We start from the raw sequence: 20,239 nt of genomic DNA, 5'->3' as shown, positions 1-20,239 counted from the left end.
TCTCATTTTTTTATTGCGTCCATAATTATAATTACATGCTCATGCCGAGGGATTTTGGACAAGAGCAACAGATGGATTAGGTTCTTGGACAGAAGCAATAAGGGGAATATGGGGGGTTTTTGAGTATCCTTTGTTGTTCTTCATGAATGATCATGGAGAACACTTTGGACAGAGAAGGAAAAGGTTCAATGAGTAATATTTGAGCTCGAACAAGAAAAAAAGATTCATTTAATCCTGTGAGAAATTGTAAAACTTGTTCTTGGTTTAAAAAAAAGCCAATTTATCAGTAGATGCAGCACAAGTGCAGGGGATTCTTGGTCTGAGTTCTTGAATCTCATCTTCGCCTTGACGCAGGGTGATCAAGGTTTCATGAAGCTCAAAGATCTGAGGTCCATTGCCTTAATCAAATCTTGAATGAAGCTTGCTCCATATTTCAGCAGCTGTGTCCAAGAACATAATACTCCTTTTAATCTCAGAGGTCACAGAATGAAGGATCCATGACATGACCATTTGATTGCAGCAAATCCAGTGGTTGTGAAGGGGATCGGTTTCAGGTGGAGGAGGAAGAGTGCCTTTGAGAAAGACAGTCTTGTTCTTGGCACCAACAGAAAGTTCAAAATCACGACACCATGGTTGGAAGTTGTGATCAAATAGAGGAGGAGTGACCAAGATCAGGCTAGGGTGGTCACCGAAGCTGAGAAAATACAAACTTAAGCTATCTTCATGCGCAGGTCAAGGAATAGGGAGAAGATTGTAATGCTGATGTTCTCTAGGGGTATTGGGAAATGGAGGGATGATCGGTGTGTTAATCGAAGAGGCATCTGGAATCAAAGAACAGGTATGCGGCGGAGGAGTTTTGCCAGAATTTCTAGAACTAGTAGCCCGTGTCTAGACCATAGTGAAACAACGTAGAAACCTTGTCGAGAGAGATGGAGAAGAAAGCTTTAAACGTATGATACCATATTAGAATATATTGAATATCAAAACTGTATTATTGATGATGAAAACAGAGTATTTATACAGAACTAACTCTCAAGGAGTTGGTTACAATCAAGATCGGTGGAACAATTGTCAGAACAACCTAAACAACTAACTTATAACTAACTCTAACAACCCGTCAACCCGTCAATGTAATAGACCTCTAATAGATTATTATTATGTAAGAGTCGATATTAAATAGTACTTATAAATAAATTAAAAAAAAATTTACATACTAATGGCAAAAATTAACAAAATGTTTACAAAATCGTAAATATAAATAATCAACTGTCCTACTTGTGTAATTGTGTCCATCTAATCCCCTACTAATAGGGGTATTCCATATGAGTGGTGTCTCTAATTTTGTCCTTTTAAAATTTAATGAAAATTCATTAAAATTTATAAAATTATTTAATAACAAAAATAAAATTAAACTTACTATTTCAAAAATCTATGACTACCCACATGTAAATTACAAAAATTATACTTATACTATACTTATTGCATTCAATTTAAGAACACGTTGTGATTATTAGCACATTAAAAAAATTAAGTAAAATAAATTAAGAAAACATAACATAATTTTTCTGATAAATTTGCATACAATATTTCTTAATAATAAACCATAATGTTTATGTAATTAATTTTAATATTATTATTAAGAAAAAAGAATAGTTAATAATTTTTTTTTAAAAAAAAAAGACTCACAACTTAGTGGGCAATATCCAATCCAATTTAACTGAATTGATCTAATCCAATTTAACTGAACCGATCTAATCCAATTCAACTAAAAAAATTAGATATCTAATTACAATTGAATTTGATTGGATATTATAAGTTGAATTATAATTAGATTGGATCAGTTATTAAATATACTAACCTCAAAATCTAATAAAAAAGCGATCTAATCCAATTATATTTATACATATTAAAAAACTTATTTATATTTAGTTATGTATAATAATAATAATAATAATATATTTAGCATTTGTTTATTCATTATATAAATTTATTTTCAAATTATAAAGTCATGGATGCTTTTTTTTTCTAAAATTTATACTATTTTTAAAACTGAAAAAAAATATTATTCAATATGGTATGTAAAACAAACATGAATAATTAGTTAAAAGCGGAATGCATATTATAAGTCCAATATATCATTCCTCAGTCTTCATAACCATGATACTGAGACTACTCTCTCTCCTCTCCCTTTTATTTTCAGTTCAATTTTCCAGTAGATTTTTCTCTTAATTTTTAGTCTATATAATTTTTAGTTTTCTCATTTTATTTTGTTTAGACTTATATGTAAGTTTCATCAAATATTTTGTAGCTATTTGTTGCCCCTGATTTTGCCCAATGTACGTGGACCAACCAGACGAGGACAAGTGGATACAAAGGGTTTAGCACTTAAATTAATAGTTAAGTCTTTATAAAGAAAAACATTATCTTGGATATGACTCCCGGAAAAGGTATGCGAGGTTTCATATGCTCCCAGAGAGCAAGATAGCATCAAAGCATCTCCGGGTGGTGTCAGGCTTCCTCTGAGCAGTCATCTCGCATTTAATGCCGCATGGGAGGAGGCGTGTTGGAACTGCCACATGCAATAAAGTCTGACGACACAACTCCCGATCTATACCTACAAGGCTACGACCAATAAAGTCTAGTGACAGCTGCTCTGTGAAGAATCACATCAATCAAAAGGGATTAAGGACAGCCCTCATAAAATCCCTAAGGCACCTAGGGATTAGATGATACATTACCCGTGGTATATTCATTGGGAATATACAACTTTACTGATAGTTACAAAAATATATGTACCTTAATTCTGGGGATCACCCCACGAAGACACTATAAATACCCCCTCAAAGCTCATTAATGGGAGTCGAGAATTATGGGTTGCATAAGTGCTAGAAGAGTAAATACTCACCAAGAACATTCTCTGTATTAAATACAATCATAAATACACAGACTCGTTGACTAAGGCTCATTAACGCCCCAACCACGTAAAATCTCTCTCTTAATTTCTTATAGCTCTCTCAACTACTATTATTTTATTGGTTGCCGAAAACCTCGGTCAACACTATTATATATGGTTTGTATATATTTTTTTTTATTTAGTTCTGTAAAGGTTTGTTTTTGTTTAATGAATATATCGGAGATATGCCTTTTGCCATGGGATGGCTCACCATTGTTTCTTGTTTCCTACTTTAGGTGTTGTTGGTATCTCCTGGTGACCTTTGCTGTGTTTTGTTTTGTATTCAACTTTGGTTTTTTATAATGAATTAATTAGGGTGTTCTTGTTAGAGTCACCCTAGAAAAATAAAATGAAAGTTTATTTTTACATGTAGGCTCTATACTATAAAATAAAATGCTAATTGATGAAATACAAAAACATCAAGAGATGGAAAAAGATAACTACAAATAGCAGAACAGTATAACAAGTACAAAATTCATATGCTTATACTTGAAGGTTTGCAAGTTTGCACGTTTTCATCTTTTAGATGTTGGTTTACTTTATCGTATCAGAAAGGTTAGTTGATGAATCAAAGCACAGTTTAGAAAATTTGTCAAGAGTGACCTCAATTTCATTACAAGCATTGCCAACTTTTCAAATGGGTATATTAAATTTAAACGTTAGTTTCTGTTAGAAAAAAAAGCATATTCTGTTAACATGCACAACAAATTCTGTTACATAGGCATTTATATAATATGTAAGAATTAAAACAAGAAAGTTAAATTACGTGCTTGACTCTATGAACGAATATCTATAAATTCTCATATTTGCATAATCACTAAAAAAAAGGGTTTTTTTTTTTTTTTTTTTTTTTTTAATTTTACACTTTAAAATGGTTTTTTTTTTTATATATATATTTCACAGAAATTTATTACATAGAAACTCACATAGCAACCAGCAGACCACCTTAAATCGCAATCAAAACTCACATAGCAACTCATATAGAAACTACCAGAACAATAACCGAAACAATCTAAACCGTAAATTTAAAAAAAAAATTAAAAAATAGTATATGAGATACTTCTCCAAAAAAAATCTTTAAATAATTTTACAAATTTATACATTTTTAATAATGAAAAATGAACTAAATAGAACATGAGAAATTGAAATCTTTTTGTGTAGGAGGGACTAGGTTGTAGTTTGAATTTGGAACTTTCTCTCTTTGTGAGAAGAGATTACAAAGAAGACAATGACCACTTCTAAATATATTTTTTGTTACTTTTTTTTTTGTACCTATAACCCCTATTACCTTAATATTTTACAAATGGATATTGTTATTAATGATTTTCATCAAATGTTAAAAAAAATCATTTAGACAATGTTCACATGTATTATAAATTATAATGCAATTAGTCAAATATTGCCCAAAAGCTAAATAAAATATTAATTCTATTATTTTTTTTTAATCTTACTGCAAATAATATGTATACTAACTAATACAGCTATTATTTATATATTAAAAAAAAGACTAATAAAGGTATTAATATTTTTTTTTTCATTTTTCACTTAATTTAAGACCAAAATTTTTATTATTGTTTTTTTTTCTAGAAATTTTTTTATTATTGTTATTAGAGAAGTGCATATGAGTTTTTAAGCATGCATTTTATCTTCTAAAAGGGGAAGCGTGTATCATTGCATTTTATCACCCCAATTTCTCTTCCTTACATTAATGTTATTTAAATTAAAATATGGTCAATTACTCTCAAAAAATTAATTTTAATCTTTATCAATTAAGTATTCCAGAATTTTTATTACTTTTTTATTGAAAAAAAAAAATAGGTCTTCCAGATTTGATCTGGCAAAAGAAAAATAGGATTTGACAGTTTTTTTTCCCTACTTTGTCGTTTTAGTCAGCCAAATATAAAATGGTTACCTATTACACATGAATTAATTATTTAGAAATAATGAAATAGGGGAAGAACTAATAAGGAATATTTACATATTCCCAATAATAAAAGCAAATATAAGAAAGCCGTATTGGGATTTCACTGGCTGTGTTTGGCCATATCATAATACAGTTAACATTCTCAATTTGGGTTGGACCCACTTAAATATATGTATATATTATATGTAAAAATACATAGAGAATGATCAGTATACAAAGATCATACATACCAACATAATATGATAAAATACATGAAAATACTATATCACATGATTTAACAAAATTAGAAAAAACAGTATGTATTTTCCTTTATGGGATAATATAAATACTGTATCTGATTCACTAGATGGTCTTAAGGGATAGTATTGTATTTTCCTATATGGGATAATAGTGTTAGTTGTAGCAATTGCTAATCACTTGGGAATTGTACATGGAATTTATAGGAGCTTATTAATTTTGTGGAATTGTACATGCATGGAATTTATATAGAAACCTGACTAGGACAAATTACTCATTTTCCATCTTAAGAGGGGTGTTAATATCTTCTACTATTTTGTAGATTAAGAGTTGATGAACAAATTGAAATCCTTTCTTGAGACTCACTATGTTATCTAGGGTTTGTTCAACCAAAAAAAAAATGTTATCTAGAGCTATCAGCTCAAGTCAACATGACCTTTTATTATTAATCATATGTATTTGTAGTATAATAATCTTATTATTATCATAAAAGTTAAATTCTGTTTTGATTACTCACGGAACAAGTGATTCAAATAAACATTTTAGATTTATGATATGAGTTTAAAAAGTTCGCTAATTGAAAAACTATATGATGAAATAGGTTAAGGATAGAGTAATAAAAAGTTAGGTGATTGAAAAAATTAAAAGGAGTGGTAAATTTTTTTTATTGTACTCTCTTATACACTCTCATTTTTATATGAATCAGTCACATATTCAATGTAGACCCGATCTTAGTCTAAGATAGACCAATTTATAAGTACGTTAGGCTCAGGCTCACTACAACTACTAGGGTGTTCATTAGATCACATTCAATGTTTTTAGGTCTATTCAGATTCGATCCAATTATATATTAGATGTTAGATTTTACTATCTAATTTGATCTAATTAATTTCAGTCATCCAATCGATCCAACATCCATTGGATGTTGGATTGGATTAGCTCTATTCATTGAATATGTATTTCATAGATATCTATTAGTTTAATTTGGGTTTATCTAATATTTTAGACCTAATATTTTTGGATCAGATCGAGTTCATCCAACATTTAGGTCCAATATGTACAAAAAAATTTAATGTTAATTTTCATACGTACATATATATTTTATTTATAACAATATAAAATCTAATTACTCATCAAAACTAAAACTAAATGCAAATAATAATTAATTCGATTGAATGTTGGATGTATTGGATTTTTGAACGCCCCATCCAACGCCCAGTCCGATCCAATTGGATATTTAAAATAATATCTAATCTGATCCGATCACAATTAGATATTCAATATTTAGCAGTCAATTATAATTGGATCAATCGATTGTCATTGGATTGAATCAATTTATGCACACTACCCAAAAAATATTAAACATTTAATAAGGCATAAGATTTAACCCCAACCATAAAAACGCGTTATTAATTGTAGGATATGCATACATATGGTCAATTATGTTTGAATTTTATATCATGTCACAGGAGATTTAATCTTTATATATAATAACTTATTGATTTTAATTTTTCTAAACTCTCCCATTAACGAATATCTGTTTTTCTTTTCATAAAACATACTAAATTTGTGTTATTTCTAAAGTTTTAACATTTCAATAGTAATATTTTTGTAGGGAAAGTACCTATTTAACCTACATCAATAGCTCAAAACATTAAACACCTCAAGGTCAATTTTGACGTTTATCTTAACCTTGTTACATTTGACTTCAAACCAAAAATGGCATGTGTTTTGTATCACACACATACACTTAGGAAGAATTGAGAAAACTCAAAAAGCAAACACACAATAGATCTAAGATAAAAAGCCTAACAGAGCGAGTTCCTTACCTCAAACTCCTCTAATCTAACCTAGATCTGGAAAACTAACCAATACCACACTCAAATCACATATTAGATCCAAAATAAGAGTTGGGGAAAGAGAAACCAAACAGAAATTGAAGAGCAACACATTGAATTAATCATGGAGTTCACCTTTAGAAATTGGGGCTACGTCTCTGTCAAGACCGCCTCAAAGAAAGCTTGTGTTTTCACTATTAACAATGAAAAAACCACCAGTGTAAGTCTCATATTTCTAGTCACAGGTACAATCTGGTAAATCTCTCTTTTTTTCTCTTAATTTCTTCCAATTATAATAATCTATCTTCTAAATTTTTTCGTTTTCGTTCGGTTACATGTATTATAAGTGCACGAATGTCATTCTCTCTCTCTCTCTCTCTCTCTCTCTCTCTCTCTCTCTCTCTCTCTCTCTCTCTCTCTCTCTCTCTCTCTCTTTCCAACTGAAGAAATTTGTCTAAGGTATCAACTGCTTTTGGATCTTAGGGATTTATAGTCTTTTGTAGTCTTAGCTCGATCGTAGCTGGCATCAGTTGTAACTGTTTATTTCCTTCTTTGTAATCTTTAGCGAATAGTGAGAAACCCCTCGGGTTAGAGATTTTAATTTTCTTGAAACTGAGCTTACATGGGATTTACTTAATAATGTCAACCTAAATTTCCATATGAACTGGGGATTCTTTTTTGATATTAAAGTTTTATTGTCTAGTTTTTTTGGGGCATCTCTCTCTCATGTGCATCAACTTTATAGTTGAGGCTCATACATTGGCTAAGCATGCCTTTAGGATAGACAATGAACTTTCTTGGATGAAAGAAACCTCCCCACCTTTTGTGTAACTTTTGTTACCCTTGTTATTTTAACCTTTATCAGTTACCCCAACAAAAAAAAAGTATTGATAGCTTTAGTTCTCTGGGGGTCTTAACTTGAATATGCCCCTTCTCATCCTTTAGTGTCGATCCCTAATAAGTTCATGCACATATTGAACTTATTAAGAGTCGCAATCTTAGTACCCATATGTAATATCCTGAAAATTTTAATATAAGGAATATAAAGTAACGACATATTTTATTAAGTATGGGGAATTATTTTAAGACTATATTATAATATAGTTGAGTATTTGATAATTAATTATGTGTGATTAATTATTTATTTAATTAATTATGTGTGCTTTTGATATCACATTATTATGTGATATATTTATTAATTACAAAAAATATAGAATTGTTCAAGCGGTTTAGTAGAAAGTCACAGTGGGTAAAATACTGAGGTGTGGTGTTTGGAATTTAGTTAATTGAGATTATGTCGGTGTAAGTGGGAATTATTAATTTGGTAGCCATTTTTGTTATAGGAATTTTGAATTTAGTTTTAAAAGAAAAGGAAAAAGATATAATTATATCTTTTACTTGTCCGTTACCTCTTCCTTTAAAGCTTTAAATTTAAAAGACTCCCATTAGCTTTAGGATTAGGAGATTGAACTCACTTATAAATAAGAGAGTTGTCAATCAAATTTCCCACACTTCTCATTCCTATCCCACACGCCCAAGTCTCTTGAAATTTCATCTTCATCAAGCCTCAAATGTTCTTCATCTCAAGGCAGAATAAACATTTTTTTTTTCTTTTTCCTATTTTCGGCACCATTTTTTTTTGGAGAAATTTCTTCTTCTTGTCCTTTGTTGATCTTACTCCAAGGATTTTTAGACTCCCAAAAACTCTTGAATTATTTTTTCTAAGACCTCCAAATTCCAAAACACTTTTCTAGTGAATTAAGAATTTCCTTAAAATTGCTTGAATTTTTTCTACAACCCAATTAGACTTTCCTTGGGCTGTCAGAAACTTGTATTGTTGAGCTGTCATGGCTAGGATGAAGAGAAGTAGAAGGTATCCTGAAGAGTATGACACCCATGTGGCTCAGTTCATCAAAGCTAAGCTAATTGTGCCTAAGTCTAAAAACTTAGACAAGGTGCGCGATGAGAAGGTGATGGCAACTGAGCTTCTTAAGGTTGCCATTGAAAGTGATGATCTGAGAGATCGAGCTTGTAACATCCTAACTAGTAGGCACGCTACCCAAGATAATTAAGAAACCTTAATCCCCTAGACGGGATTACTAATAAAATAAGTGCGAAAATTTAACTTTAAATGCAAAAGGAATGAAAATAAACTTGTAATAATTTTAACTTTACAAACCAACAAAAGTTACATGTCTCGGGATCCCAAAAATATTTTACAAAATATTATTACAAGTCTTTTTCCACTAGCCGACCTAGGCGGCAAAACATAGTTACAAAAATCATCACTGATAGACCCCAACCCGCTTGGTCTAGTGTGGCCCGAACATGTACATACACCGTCCAACTCCCATACTCATGGCTGATCAGAAACAGATTTACCCTTTCCTGTACAGTAGAGCACCCGTGAGCCAAGCCCAGCAAGATAGTACAATATATCAGTAATTATAATTAACTCATCTCATAATAATAAAAAAAAGGTCATTTCATATTTGTCTGTATGACACAGACCTACGTGTTACGCTCACACACCTATCTATGTCTATGTGGCATAGACCCACGTGTTACGCTCACACATCTAATTACAATAAGGCCTTAGAATGGTTCATCTCGGTTTTAGTTACCGAGTCCAACCCGGTTATGCCTTGCACACATAACCCTAAATCTTAACATATTCATATAATTAACATGACATAGCATATACACATCATATATCACTAGGGTAATAACCCTAGGCTGTTTAACCACTCATGTTAGGGTAATAACCCTAATCGCGGTTACTAATTGCTCACATATATCATTTCTAATATAAGCGCCACTGCGCATACTCTACGTGCTACTGTCTTACCTGATGTCCAACAATAGTAGAGATTCTAAATCCCCGGGTGCTCCTGACCAAGTGCTGGTAATCCTAGTCACAAATTCTGGGATTTACACATATAGAATTAATCCTTAATTCCACATTTATAAAATATATACTTGGCATTCAAAACACAAATATTCACATAGAGCTCGAAACAAGATTTCCAACGGTATATAGATTTCCCAAAACAGAGTCTGGATCACAAAGTTATTGCTATTCGAATTTTGCATTTGGATCTGGTCAGAAAGAAAAGGGCGGGCCGCGACCCCTGGGTTCCAAACCCAGAAAAACCAACAAAAACTTCGAATTTCAGCCCTAAAATCACCTTCAAATCAACCCAAATCTTAACCAAAACTTAAAACCACCAAATAGATTTTCCAATAATTATATAGAGAGTTAAAATACAAATTTCATGCATCAAATCCATCAATAAAACTCTCAAAACTCAAATTAAATAACACAAAGATTAAGCTCCATCATAGAGCTAAATTCCACAAAATCCTACCTTAAATTCTTACATACTCAAGCCAAGAACTCAAGCCTCAAACAACAAATTTTAGAGCTCAATAACAGAATAAAAACACAAGTAAAATCCTTTAAATTCTGTCCAAACCTAACCTAAAACAAACTCAAAAGATCCAAGCACAAAGCATGCTCAAAACAACAAGAACATCTCAAAAAACACCAACATGCATCTCAAGATCATCACCTAAAACCTGCTTGAATTACTACAATTTCAGCTACAAATTAAAAGCAAAAAGAGATGAAAACTACCTCAAGATCTCAAATCACACTAGCTCCAAAGAATAACATAATTCAAGCTTGAATCCAAGCTACTCCAAGCAAAAATCACAAATCAAAGCTAGGTATAGGGAGAGAGAGAAGGATCGGTTTTCATGAGAGGAAAACCAGAAAATTCAATCTTTATTTGTCAACATTCCCCTTTTGCTAAAAATCAACTATTAATGCCAAAGGACAAAAATGCCCCTAGGGCCAAAATAAAGCATACTCATCAAACAAGGGTAAAAATGTCATTTCCAAGATAAATCTTCTCAAATAAAAATTTAGATTATTCACATATAATTAAAATGCCAATAATTAATCTAAAATTGCATTTTGGCCCCGAACCCGGTCCGGCCTGAAATACCCGGTTGTGACTATGTCGCGCCAACTTGTCAGAACACACCTGAAAAAGATAACACAGGCATACTATATAATAATATAGTTCCATAAGCACGTAAATAAATTAATTTCACTGTTTTACCCTTCTCGGGTCAAAATTACTAAAATACCCCTAACTCACCAATGGGGTCTTAACATGTCATATTTCATATTATTTTGATATATTAAATTATATAATAATATAATTTCACAATAATACACAATTAACTAGTTAGGGTTTTGCTAATCCATTCTCTTAATTCTAAGATATTACAATTACCCCTCCTTATAGAAATTTCATCCCGAAATTTACCTGAACAACTCCTGATATTTCTGCTGCATATCCGTCTCGAGTTCCTAGGTTGCCTCTTCCACTTTACTGTTCCTCCATAATACTTTTACCAGTGCAATCATCTTATTTCTCAAGATTTTCTCCCTTTTGTCAAGTATTTGCACTGGTTGCTCCTCATAGGACAAATCTGGCTGAAGTTACAATACTTCATAACTCAGAATATGGGACGAATCTGAGACATACTTTTCAAGCATTGAAACATGGAACACATCATGTACAGCTACCAGTGCTGGGGGCATAGCCAACCTGTACGCTACTTACCCTATCCTCTCGAGGACTTCAAAAGGTCCAATGAACCTTGGGCTAAGCTTCCCTTTCTTACCAAAGCGTTTAATGTCTTTCATTGGCGATATTCGGAGAAACACCATGTCCCCGACGAAAATCAGTATCCTGACGCTTTGGATCAGCATAACTCTTCTGTCTGCTCTGAGCTGCGAGCATTTGCGCTCTGATTTTATCAACTGCCTCACTTGTTCTCTGAACAGCCTCAGGAGCCTCGGGACCCAAGAACTTCCTTTCACCTACTTCATCCCAGTGAATAGGTCATCTACACTTTCTACCATACAAAAGCTCGTAAGAGGCCATCCCGATTGTTGCCTGATAGCTGTTGTTGTATGAGAACTCGATCAGGAGAAGGAACTTTACCCATGATCCTTCAAAGTCAAGCACTGATGCCCGTAGCATGTCTTCTAAAATCTGAATAGTCCTCTTGAATTGTCCATCCGTCTAAGGATGAAATGCGGTGCTAAACTTTAACTGAGTACCCATAGCTCGATGTAGACTCTCCCAAAATCTCGATGTAAATTTCGGATCCCTATCTGAAATAATGGACTTTGGGACACCATGAAGACGGACAATTTCTCTAACATATAACTCAACATACTGATAAATGGAGAAGTTCATTCGAACAGGTAGGAACTGCCCTGACTTTGTAAACCTGTCCACTATGACCCATACAGAGTCGTACTGTCCCGTGGTTTCAGGCAAACCTACCACGAAGTCCATAACAATATCTTCCCATTTCCACTCTGAAATGTGTTGGGTTTTATGCCCTAAATAAAACTCATTTCAATATAATCACTTATTAATATAGATCAGAAATAACATTTAATGTTGCATGGTTCACATGATTTATTTCATGATTATATGTACATAATGTATAAATGCATCTGAAACCCTTTTCACATACTTGATCTTGTTTATTGTGCCGTCAACACATTGGAAAGTAAACATGACTATGTGAATAAAGTTTCCTAGATTTATCAGACATAGGATTTTACTGATATGATAATCTACAACAGAGTTTACTTGCATTTGGAGAAATGCTATGTTCTTTCCAGAGCATTGGTTAAAGTAAAGCTCAGGTTGGATGCATGGAGTATGCATCGGAAGGGACCGATATTGAACTTTGACTTAGATTTATTAAACTTACCGTAATATCTATTCAAGTCAATATCGCCTAGTTGATCCTAGATCAAATGTTCTTAATCCTGTTATGATTAGGCTCAATCTTGAAAGGCTATTCGTGTTCTTTGATTTGTTAGTTAAGCCTACTTTTAGGTCAGGGTGATACGTACATTTTGGGAACACGGTAGTGCAATTGAGTGGGAGCGCTAGCATAAACATGGAATCTATAGCTTCTATCTGGCGAATAGTAAGCAAAGGATGATCTCCTTCGAGCTTGACCAAACGAACATAAATGGTGGAGTACTCATTTCACATAAGTTGAAATATCATTTATACGGGGTCAAGTGTTTTAAGGAATAAATACATTGTAGGGTGTAACGGTAATCTAATCCCTTTACAGTGTAGATCATTCATATAGAAGATCATTGATCACATTAGGATTATAACAATGGATAACTAATGATGTGTCTATATGGTGGAACATATAGAGCATTCTACATAACTGAGAGTGCAATTCTAAGTTCTATGCGTGGATTCAACGAAGAATTAATAATTTAGTGAATTTTAGTGCTAAATTCTTGATCTACTTATTGGAAGCTCGGTTATATAGACCCATGGTCCCCGCACTAGTTGAGATAATATTGCTTGTAAGACTCATATAATTGGTTTTGATTAATCAATTATAATTCTCAAATTAGACTATGTCTATTTGTGAAATTTTCACTAAGTAAGGGCGAAATTGTAAAGAAAGAGTTTTAGGGGCATATTTGTTAATTATGATACTTTGTATGGTTCAATTAATAAATATGATAAATGACAATATTATTTAATAATTATTTATAGTTATTAAATAGTTAGAATTGACATTTAAATGGTTGAATTTGGAAATTGGCGTTTCTGAGAAAATCAGATGCAGAAAAGATAAAACTGCAAAATTGCAAAAAGTGAGGCCCAAATCCACTATGTAGGGCCGACCACTTTTGTAGGGTTTTTCCCTCTGATATTTTCATTATTTTAATGCCAAATAATTCAAACCTAACCCTAGTGGAATGCTATAAATAGATAGTGAAGGCTTCAGGAAAATTACACTTTTCAACAGACACTTCTGATTCAGAAAAACCTGAACCTTCTCACTCCCTATCTTTGGCCGAACCCACTTTCTCTTTCTTCTTTCTTAAATTTCGAAATTCTTAGTGTACGAGTAGTGCCCACACACAGCAAGTGATACCTCAATCATAGTGAGGAAGATCGTGAAGAAAGACCTTCAGCAAAAGGAGTTTCAGCATCAAAGATTCAGAGAAAGAGATCCAGGTTCAGATATTGATAATGCTCTGCTACAGAAAGGAATCAAGGGCTAGATATCTGAACGGAAGGAGTCATTTAATTCCGCTGCACCCAATGTAAGGTTTCCTAAACTTTATATGTGTTTATTTCATCGTTTTAGAAAGTTCATATTTAGGGTGTTAATAAACATACTTGTGAGTAGATCTAAGATCCTGGTAAAATAATTTCCAACAAAATGTTCAATGGCTGCAGCAACCCTTGTTGGGTTTTATGCCCTAAATAAAACTCATTTCAATATAATCAGATTTACTTATTAATATAGATCAGAAATAACATTTAATGTTGCATGGTTCACATGATTTATTTCATGATTATATGTACATAATGTATAGATTCATCTGAAACCCTTTTCACATACTTGATCCTGTTTATTGTGCCGTCAACACATTGGAAAGTAAACATGACTATGTGAATAAAGTTTCCTAGATTTATCAGACACAGGGTTTTACTGATATAATAATCTACAACAAGAGTTTACTTGTATTTGGAGAAATACTATGTTCTTTCCAGAACATTGGTTAAAGTAAAGCTCAGGTTGGATGCATGGAGTATGCATCGGAAGGGACCGATATTGAACTTTGACTTAGATTTAATTAAACTTATCGTAGAATCTATTCAAGTCAATATCGCCAAGTTGATCCTAGATCAAATGATCTTAATCCTGTTATGATTAGGCTCAATCTTGAAAGGCTATTCGTGTTCCTTGAATTGTTAGTTAAGCCTACTTTTAGGTCAGGGTGATACGTACTTTTTGGGAACACGGTAGTGCAATTGAGTGGGAGCGCTAGCATAAACATGGAATCTATAGCTTCTATCTGGCGAATAGTAAGCAAAGGATGATCTCCTTCGAGCTTCACCAAACGAAAATAAATGGTGGAGATCTCATTTCACATAAGCTGAAATATCATTTATACGGGGTCAAGTGTTTTAAGGATAAAATACATAGTAGGGTGTTACGGTAATCTAATCCCTTTACTGTGTAGATCATTCATATAGAGGATCATTGATCACATTAGGATTATAACAATGGATAACTAATGATGTGTCTATATGGTGGAACATATAGAGCATTCTACATAACTGAGAGTGCAATTCTAAGTTCTATGCGTGGATTCAATGAAGAATTAATAAGTTAGTGAATTTTAGTGTTAAATTCTTGATCTACTTATTGGAAGCTCGGTTATATAGACCCATGGTCCCCCCACTAGTTGAGATAATATTGCTTGTAAGACTCATGTAATTGGTTTTGATTAATCAATTATAATTCACAAGTTAGACTATGTCTATTTGTGAAATTTTCACTAAGTAAGGGTGAAATTGTAAAGAAAGAGTTAATAGGGGCATATTTGTTAATTATGATACTTTGTATGGTTCAATTAATAAATATGATAAATGACAATATTATTTAATAATTATTTATAGTTATTAAATAGTTAGAATTGGCATTTAAATGGTTGAATTAGGAAATTGGCATTTTTGAGAAAATCAGATACAAAAGGTGTTAAAATTGCAAAATTGCAAAAAGCAAGGCCCAATCCACTAAGTGTATGGCCGGCCACCTATTGTAGGTATTTTAAGTTGATTTTTTCATTATTTTAATGCCATATAATTCAAATCTAACCCTAGTGGAATGCTATAAATAGATAGTGAAGGCTTCAGGAAAAACAGACTTTCTGAATCAGAAAAAACTGAGCCTCCTCTCTCTTCTCTAGCCGCCACCCTCACTCTCTCTTCTTCCTTGATAATTTCGACTTACCTTAGTGATTAGAGTTGTGCCCACACACATCAAGCAATACCTCAATCATAGTGAGGAAGATCCTGAAGAAAGATCATCAGCAAAGGAGTTTCAGCATCAAAGATTCAGAGAAAGAGATCCAGGTTCAGATATTGATAATGCTCTGCTACAGAAAGGAATCAAGGGCTAGATATCTGAACGGAAGGAGTCATTATGTTCCGCTGCACCCAATGTAAGGTTTCCTAAACTTTATATGTGTTTATTTCATCGTTTTAGAAAGTTCTTATTTAGGATGTTAATAAACATACTTGTGAGTAGATCTAAGATCCTGGTAAAATAATTTCCAACAACCCTGCAGGCCACTGATGTTCAGCCTTTACTTGCTGACAGGTAAGACACTTAGCGACATATTCATCAATGTCATTTTTCATGCCCGACCACCAAATTGAGTAAGGAGTCGTATGAGACTCATTCATAAAATCTCTTTTAATACAATCGTCCATAGGCACACACACACGATTCATGAATCGTAACATTCCCGTTTCATCCACTGTAAAGTCACCAGTCTTCCCAGCCGAAACCCTATCTTGGGATTTCACTGAATCTGGATCTTGCAACTGTGCTTCTCTAATTCGCTCTAAAAGAGTATATTGCAGGGTGATATTAGCCAATTGCCCTACAAGCAACTCAATTTTAGCTCGGGTCATCTCATTTGCTAACTGTTGGGAGATTTGTTTCACATTATTTATCTGACTCTGCCCCTGTCTACTCAAGGCATCGGTAACCACGTTGGCCTTACCAGGGTGATAAAGGATCTCACAATCATAATCCTTCACCAACTCTAGCCAGCATCTCTGTCTCATGTTCAGGTCTCTGTGGGTGAAGAAGTATTTCAGACTTTTAGGATTAGTGTATATCTCACATTTCTCGCCATATAGGTAATGCCGCAAAATTTTTAGCGCAAATACCACTGCTGGGAGTTATAAATCGTGAGTAGGGTACCTCTGCTCGTACTCCTTTAACTGTCAAGAAGCATAGGCTATTTGTTGGGCTTTGTTCCTAAATAAAACTCTATTTCAATGTAATCTTTTCTATTCAATTATCAATAAAGAAATAGATTTAATTTCATTACTTGTTTAATGTGTTATTCGGTTCATGTGATCATTTATTTACTTATTTGATTAATAAATTCATCCAAACCCTTATCACACTAATATTCGTGTGTTATTGTGTTGTCAACATAGTGGAAAGTAAATAAGATTGTGTGATTAAATGTATTCCTAGATTTATCAGTACACAGGGTTTAACTGATATGATAATCTACAACGTAGTTTACTTGCACCTTAGATAAGTGTTATGTCCTATCCAGGGCATTGGTTAAAGTAAGCTTGGGTTGGATGTATGGAGTATACATTGGAAGGGACCAATATTTAATTTGGATTAGATATGTTAAATTTACCGTAATATCTATTCAATTCAATATCACCTAGTTGATCCTGGATCAAATGATCTTAATCCTGACATGGTTAGGGTCGATCTCAAGAGTATTATTTGTGTTCTTTGATTTGTTAGTTAAGCCTACCTTTTGGTCTGGGTGATACGTATATTTTGAGACCACGATAGTACAATTGAGTGGGAGAGCTAATTATAGATATAGAATCTATAGCTTCTATCCGGACATTGAAGTGAAACGATGATTTCCTTCGAGCTTGGCTAAATAGAGATAAATGATAGAGCGCTCATTTTAGTGATTACATTAGTTCACTAAAATATCATTTATAGGTGGCTAAGTGAATTAAGGATAAAATACATTGAAATGGTGTAACGATAATTTTGTCCCTATGCAATGTAAATCATCTATAGAGGATCATTAATTATTGGGATTATAACAATGGATAATTAATAGCGTATCTATATCGTGGAACATATAGAGTGTTCTATGTAACTGAGAGTGCAATTCCAAGTTCTATAGTGGTTCAACGAGGAATCAATAAGTTAGAGAATTTACTTGGTAAATTCTAGATCTGCTTATTGGAAGCTCGGTTATATAGGCCCATGGTCCCCATACTAGTTGAGACAAACTGCTTGTAAGACTCAGTTAATTGATTTTAGTTAATCAATTTTAATTCTTTAGACTATGTCTAGTTTATGAATTTTCACTATGTTATGGCTTGATTGTGAAGAAATGATATTTTAGGGTTAATTTATTAATTAAGAGACTTTGTGGAGTTTAATTAATAATATTATAAATGATAATTTTATTTGATAATTATTTTAATTATTAAATAAATAGTTTTGGCATTTATAGGGTTGAAGTTGCAAAAAGTGGTATTTGTGAAAAATAGATAAAATAGTTGAAAAGAATGGCAAAAACCAAACTAATGTAGGGCCCATTATATGGTCGGCCATTAGGTTCCTATTTTACTCTAATTTTATTAATATTTTATTCCAAATAATTCAACCCTAACCCTATTAGAAATTAGTATAAAAGGAAGGCTATGGTCTCATTATCCAACTAATGCCTCCAAAGCTAAAAACCTAGTTTTCTCTCTAGGTTTATGAGACCTCTTCCTTCTTCTTCCTCTATTTCGAAAACACCATAGATATTCTTCACAAACCAAAATTTAGCCATTAGTGATTGAGTGCATGCCCATACATAACAAGTGAGTCCTCAATCATAGTATGTAAGACTGTGAAGAATTCAAACAACAAGAAGGAGAATCAGGCTCAGATCTTGGTGATACTCTGCTATAGAAAGGATACAAGAGTTAGAGATCTGAGCGGAAGGAGTCATTTAATTCCGCTGCAACACTGTAAGGTTTCTCATACCTATTATGTGTTTATTTTCATCGTTTTAGAAATTCATATGAGGATGTTAAAAACATACTTGTTAGTAAATCTAGATCCTGGTAAAAATATATTCCAACAATTGGCCTCAGAGCCATGGTAATTGATTTACTTACAAGTAATATGGATTTAAAACGATATATGTGTGATTCGGATGTGATTCATGTCGATCTATGTGTTTATTGGTGATTGATTGATGCTTGCAAATTTTTTACATAAAATAATTAGATTTTCGTTCTGGAATTATTTTTATTTTATAGTATGGAAAAAATTAAGTAATTCACTTTTTTAAAGAACTTAATTTCGATTTTATTTGAATTAGTTATGAATTTTTGAAAATTGAAAAATATTAGGGGTGGTGATACCCCCACACGCGCGCGGACACCCGTGTCACACGGGGTGCACGCGGGTTCAGACAAGGGGATGTCCAAGTATTCTCGGTCAGAGGACAAAATTCGTGTCTAAACAGGGGCCGTGCGCGCGCGGAAAGGCTGCAAGCAGCCTCCCTATGCGTGATTTCTCGGCCAAGCCTTCCCCATCACGCACGAGGATGGTATGCGGTATTCAATGCATACCGTCCGCACCAAATCCAAAAATTTTCATTTTTTCATGCTTTTTCATGGAATTAATTTCGAATTTTTTGTGTAGTTTTGTATTTTGATTTTTATTTTTCATATTTCAAATCTAATTATCAGAATTAAATTAATTAATTTAAGATATTAGTGATATTTGAACCTTGAAAATAGGAAAAAATCTATCTTTTTGCTTAGTTTGTTATCTTCTTTTTTAAAATTTAATTATTTTATCTTATTTTTAAATTTAAGGTCAGATATTTTATTTTTACAATTATTTAATTAATTTTTATAAAATGACCTTATTTGAAATTTAAAATAAGATTATTTTAATCAAGAAATTTTAAATTGTAACAAGATATTTTGCTAACTTTTAAAATTTTGTTATTTTATTTAAATTAAATTATAAAATTAGATAATTAATATTTAGTTATCATTTTTTATTTTATTGGATATCTAATTTTATTTTTAAAATAACATTAAATTTGAAAAGTTAGCATTTTTTGAATAGATATTTAGGTTTGTTGAAAACCTAATTTTTCAAATTTGCAGGTTTAATTTTGAAATTAATTATTCAATTTAATTTTTTTTTTTGAAATTAATATTTTTTAATTTTTGAAATTATTTAAATGTTTAATTAATTTAAATTAAATAAATCCTATATCCAACTATCTAAGTTGTTACATGTATGTATGTTTTATATTGTTTATTATTAAAACAAGTTTTATAAAACCTATTATTGCTTGATCTAAATTGCCATGGTTAACTTAATGACAGATCCAATGATCTGATTTTAACCAATGATTCAATTGTCAATAGGTCAAGTAAATAATTTGTAACTGGTAAATTTTGCAATCTTCTTTCATATGTCTATAAACCTAGTAACATGATAGAATCCATCCAAATCAGTGTGCCTGTGTGAGCCTATATGTTTGCTTTGGGCTTAGATGCATATAGGGAGCCCATTTAATTTTTGTAATTAAAATGGGATAGGTTGCTAAATAAA

This window comes from Cannabis sativa, chromosome 6, assembly GCF_029168945.1.
Source record: "Cannabis sativa cultivar Pink pepper isolate KNU-18-1 chromosome 6, ASM2916894v1, whole genome shotgun sequence".
Taxonomy (NCBI): Eukaryota; Viridiplantae; Streptophyta; class Magnoliopsida; order Rosales; family Cannabaceae; genus Cannabis; species Cannabis sativa.
This window is presented reverse-complemented; position numbering follows the sequence as displayed.